Genomic DNA, 6,000 nt, shown 5'->3' with positions numbered 1-6,000 from the left:
TGGTCTTGTCTATGTTCACCAACGCTGCTATTGATCGTCAGCCAATAGCCTTGGGTAAAAGGCAAATGCACAGTTGGGAACGGCAGTGGGGTCACAGTAAGAGATGGGCAGGGGGTCAGAGGCACTCATGGGGAGTGTGTTTCAGATGGACACATGGGTAGGAGAGGTCAGATGCACATATGGGTAGGAAGGGTCAGAGGCACATATGGGTAGGAAGGGTCAGATGCACATATGGGTAGGAAGGGTCAGATGTACATATGGGTAGGAAGGGTCAGAGGCACATATGGGTAGGAAGGGTCAGATGCACATATGGGTAGGTAGGAAGGGTCAGATGCACATATGGGTAGGAAGGGTCAGAGGCACATATGGGTAGGAAGGGTCAGATGAACATATGGGTAGGAAGGGTCAGAGGCACATGGGTAGGAAGGGTCAGATGCACATATGAGTAGGAAGGGTCAGAAGCACATATGGGTAGGAAGGGTCAGAGGCACATATGGGTAGGAAGGGTCAGATGCACATATGGGTAGGAAGGGTCAGAGGCACATATGGGTAGGAAGGGTCAGAGGCACATATGGGTAGGAAGGGTCAGAGGCACATATGGGTAGGAAGGGTCAGAGGCACATATTGGTAGGAAGGGTCAGAGGCACATATGGATAGGTGGGTTTAGTGGCACACATGGATAATCTCATAATATGCAAGCAACCAAGATCTGATCTCCCTCTCCTCATCGCTCAAACTTGGTACACACTATAAGACTATCTGTACAATCTGGCTGATTAGAATGATAATCTGGTAATGTATGGGAGCCAATGATCATAGAACATTCGTTCCCAAACACTTCAAAACAGACAAAAATGGTTGTTCAGACAAATTGGTTGAATCCGTTTGATTTAACCAGTTTGTCCGAACGACCTTTTGTGTTCGTTTTCCAAAGTTTGGGCGTAAATAATCGATTGTCATTTGCTCCTATACATTACCAGATTTTCGTTCCAACCAGCCAGATTGTACAGATAATCTTATAGTGTGTACCTATCTTTAGTCTCTGTGGGCACAAAGTGGACGGGTCGTGTGGAGGGCAGAGAATCCGCCCAAGAGGAGTGACAATGTGTCTTGAGGAATCTGGCTGGCTGCTCAAGGTCCTGACAGGCATGTCCCGTCAAGACCCAGAGCACCCAGCGAGTTTCCCCAACATTCCTCGGCTCTTAAATGACCCGCCACAGGGGCAAATACGGGATTTCTAGAGGGGGGTTTCAAAATGCTTGATTTTAGAGTGAGTGTGGCCAGTCCATGATGATGGCACAATTAGCACTAACGTATAATGTTTACATAAGGGACTTTAGATGCAGCGGTAGAGCCATCCTGTCTGAGCTGAATGTTTTTATTTCAAGTGTCGGCACAATAGCGTAGCAGCAGGGGAACCTAGTACTGCCCTGGACATATCATGCACACATTGGTTAGCTTGTGCACTGGACAGTGTATGTTAAACAGTATTAATAATTATCCCTATAGATGGTCTATAGTAGTACACCCCTAACAGTGCATGTTTTCCAAATCTCCAAGCTGGTGCACAGGTGTAATATTTACTGGTTGTGGTAATTATTTCAGTTGTGATACTGAGATCTTTAAAACATGCAGCTCTAGTAAAATTGAATTGTATACTGTTATTTTGGTCATGGTGTGGGCTGGGAAGTGGGGTTTCCAGATGACCGGGAACCCCCACTCCGTTTGCCTATACGCCATCTGATTAATGTATGTAACACAACATGCTTTTGCTCACTGCGGTACTGCTGAATCGGGTGGGCGTCGGCCATCTTATGGAATCTGGCTGGCTGCTCAGGTTCCTGTCAGGCTCCTGTCAAGACCCTGAGCAGCCAGCCGGAGTCCTCAAGCTGACCGCCATCTGCCCGAGTCAGTAAAAGTGCAGCCAGGGAAAAGCTGCACTGCAGACGGTGAGAAAAAATAAACAAACAGATTCCCCAGCACACTACAAATAGGCCAGCAAAAGTTATTTACATCCTACATGATAAGTAATGCAGAGATCATTATTGGGTCATATATTTATGTATTTCCAATTGACAGCTAACTTACCTGGAGGCAATCCAAGGTCCTCCAAAATGGTACATAATGGAAAAAAAGGAGGATGAAGGTAGCGCTAGTGCTAGTCCTAATAGGTGGCTGCCTATAGAGGAAAGGGTCGGGGATCACCTTCCCTAATACACAAATGTAAGAAAACGAGAGATCCTCTGGCGCCTCCTATAGGTTCCGTATATGGCAAAGAAGTAATAATTGTAAGATAGATGATAAAAACAAATCATTTATTTAAGACACCATAAACATATATGTTTGGTGAAATGTACACGGTATAAGATAGGCTATAGCCAGTAAAATAGTACAAACTCACTAACAACATACAACGTAAAACATAAAACAAATACAATGGTGAATAGGGCAGCAGACACGCTGAGTGTGTGTTTTACTCTGCTCCTAAAGTCCTTGTATAGGAAATCCAAATATGAGGAGGTGAGATATAGGTATATATCCTCCTAAGTAGTCTCAGTCTCAAGTGACAGTCCCAAATGTGTATACACGTGTGCTTACCGCACTAGATGATGTTCCTCCAAATGGTGACTTTCTCAGGAGGTAGGTCAGTAAAGTAGTTTGCCGGCAAACTAGGGGTGCCCTACATACTGCAGACGTAAACCGGGTCCCCCTCCACTGTCATCAACGCGTTTCGCCTACTACTAGGCTTCCTCAGAATGGTATGTGGATGTTCTTTTTACCAACCTATTTATACCTCCTCGCTCTGTAGTTCCCGCTCTGCCGCAATGAGCTCACTTCCGGTCAGCGGCTCCACAGTGTCCGCGTCACTTCCTGTGACTTCCGGCCGGCGACTCCATAGTGTCCGCGTCACTTCCTGTAACTTCTGGTCATGGGATGGACCTCTTCTACCTCTTCTCGATCAACTTTCTTGACCTTACCATTTTTATTGATAATAACAAAATAGAAACTAAAACATTCTCCAAACAAGTTGACTGTAATAGTTACCTAAATGTAAATAGCAATCACTATCATAAGTGGATAACAAATATCCCAAAAGGACAATTAAAACGTGTAAGGAGAAACTGCTCAAGAAAAGAAGATTGGGACGAACAATCAAAAATCCTAATTGAACAATTCAAAGATAAAGAATATAATTCGGACAAATTAGAGAAGGATCGAGAAGAGGTAGAATCATTGGAAAGAAGCACCCTTCTACAATATAAAGATAAAAAGGAAACTAAACAAGAAAATAATGTACTATTCATCACGGACTATTCAGGACAAAGTGAACTCTTGGAGAAGTCTCTAAAAAAACACTGGCACATATTGAAGGCCGATGAAGAACTCAACAATTTCCTACCAAAAATGCCAAAAATTGTATATAGAAGAGCCCCCACCATAAAGAATACTCTAGTAAGAAGCCATCTTCATAAGAAGAAAGAACAAAGAAACACATGGCCGCAGGGAAACACCTCGGGATTCTATAAATGTGGAGGATGCAGTGCATGTAAGAAAACCAATAGTCATACCACTAAACCCATTGCTGACATTGTCTCATACACTACGAAGAAAAATTATAAAATAAAACAAAAAATTGACATGTCACTCAAAAGGAGTGATATATATGCTGATCTGTCCCTGCGGATATCAGTATATAGGGAAAACAATAAGAAAATTATTTGTACGCATAAATGAACATTTAAATAATATAAAAAACAACAAGGAAAGCCACAGTGTCTGTAAACATTTTCAGGAGAAACACAATAGCGATCCTTCAGAACTAATGTTTGTGGGCCTGAAACAAATATCAACTCCATGGAGAGGTGGGAATTTAAATGATAGCTTACTCAAGGAAGAAACAAGAATGATTTTTGAGTTAAGAACACTACAACCACATGGCATTAATATTGATTTCGAGCTGGCACCATTCCTTAAGTCTTGAAATAATGTTGTAGTCAACCATTTCTCAGACCTTACACTACTGCCCATAGCCTACTATCTGAAACAAACTGGGAATACACTTATTTCTTTACATATGTAATTTTTAATGTTTGTCTGTCATGTTTGTCTCACACCTCCTTGAAGAAGGCACCTGTGCCGAAACGCGTTGGAGACCCTCACATCAAACCCGACACCGATCCAGGCTGACCTCCACTAAAGATCCCCATCCCCACCAGGGACCACCAGTGCAGAAAGCTCTCAGCCCACCCGCCTGCTGGTCCGCACCGCTCACACCTCCAGTGACCGGCTCCACCCCGGACCAGCCCCTCTCCCCCCCTGCTCCCAGGCGTGCTCAGCAACTCACTCCTGGCCAGGGGTGTCTCCACCGTCGATCCCCATTTCCACGAGGGACCGTCAGTGATAAGAGCATCCCGCACGTCCGGCCGCAAGTCCGCCCAGCCAACATCGCCAGTGACCAGCTCCATCCCGGTCACACTTTCCACATCCCCCCTCGTCCCTGGCTTTTTTTGAATCAGTATCCCGGGCAGACCACCCCCCAGGGGTGGTCCCAGCACACACGCTGCAACCCAGCCTCCCAGCAGCTCACCCATCCACACCTCTGGCTCCGCACCACCAGCGGCATGACCAAGAGCCAATTTCAGCTGCATACTACGGTCGCTGACCTCCGCAGACCAATCAGAACAGCCGTGCACTTGCAGCACACCAGCAACACGCTGATCCAGCTCACCAACAAACCTGCAGCTTCCAACCAATCTGCAACGGCCGCAACGTCGACCTACATCACAACAAAAAACCTACCGGTAGGTAAGTACTGTCAAGACTCACACCAACACGCGGGATGCCCGACAGGTGTTCCAACCCACTCTGCAAATCCCCCCACCCCCCGAGACTTCCTAGACTGTCGACCATAGGTCCAGCAGGGGTGACGTGCAAGGTCACTGAACCGCACAGGAAGGAGCCCCCTAAAAGGGTCCACCTACCTCCCCAGTCTCATCACCACTCATCACTGAACCCCACCCACCTGCCCGGGATCTTAACAGAGCAGCATTGTGACTACTCAATAAAAGATTTTGCCCAAAATTATTGTGTCTCGCTGGCCTCATTTTGATCCTATTCCATTCCCCTTTTCACATTACTCCAAACTACACTCCATACCCAATCACACCCTCCTCACTCCCAATACATCACCACCACCAGAAGAAACATTCTAATTAACACCACTCACAAACACACACAAGTCATCACCAGTACTAGCAGGAAGAGCGCACCTTACCCTCCCTACCTCCATACGGTTTCAGCGCGGGAAAGGTACTCCCACACAAAGGTGCAGCACCCCGAAACCACAACACACCACCCCCTGGTCAACGAGAGCGCAGTTCTACCGCCCATCTTCATATGTCGCGGTGAGGGGCTGCTCTGACACAGGCGACCATGTTCACACCGAGAATCTGCCCCTCCATATGGCTGATGCAATCTATAATGGTTCTACTGATGGTGCATCTTAATACGCACAGTGACAGATTAGCGTCGCGGCCGATAGGCACAGTGGTGTCACTATGGGGTTAGGGGGTGCAGGCCGCACTCGGGTGTCCAAAATGCCGGCTCCTCCTCAGTGACAGGAGCCGGGTGCTGTAGTGTGGCATTATCCTGCAGCACTCAGCTCCTATCTCACAGCATTTTTATGTGAGGCCATGCCCCCTTTATGTGAGGCCATGCCCCCTTTATGTGAGGCTATGCCCCCTTTATGTGAGGCCATGCCCTCTTTATGTGAGGCCATGCCCCCTTTATGTGAGGCCATGCCCTCTTTATGTGACGCCATTACCCTTTTTGTGTGAGTGTGGCTCTGCCGCGAGGGGGGATATGAAGTGCGCACCGGGTGTCACCAGATCCGTGACGCCTCTGGATTGGCACCTCAGTAAGAAGAGCATTGGCATAAAGACGCAATCATGGCTGCAGCTACGTCCACCTCTGGATCAGGAACAATGTGTGATCATGCAG

This window comes from Taudactylus pleione, unplaced genomic scaffold (genome assembly GCF_031769625.1).
Source record: "Taudactylus pleione unplaced genomic scaffold, aTauple2 ptg000707l, whole genome shotgun sequence".
Taxonomy (NCBI): Eukaryota; Metazoa; Chordata; class Amphibia; order Anura; family Myobatrachidae; genus Taudactylus; species Taudactylus pleione.
The sequence above is the reverse complement of the archived record's forward strand: the minus strand, read 5'-3'. Positions refer to the sequence as shown.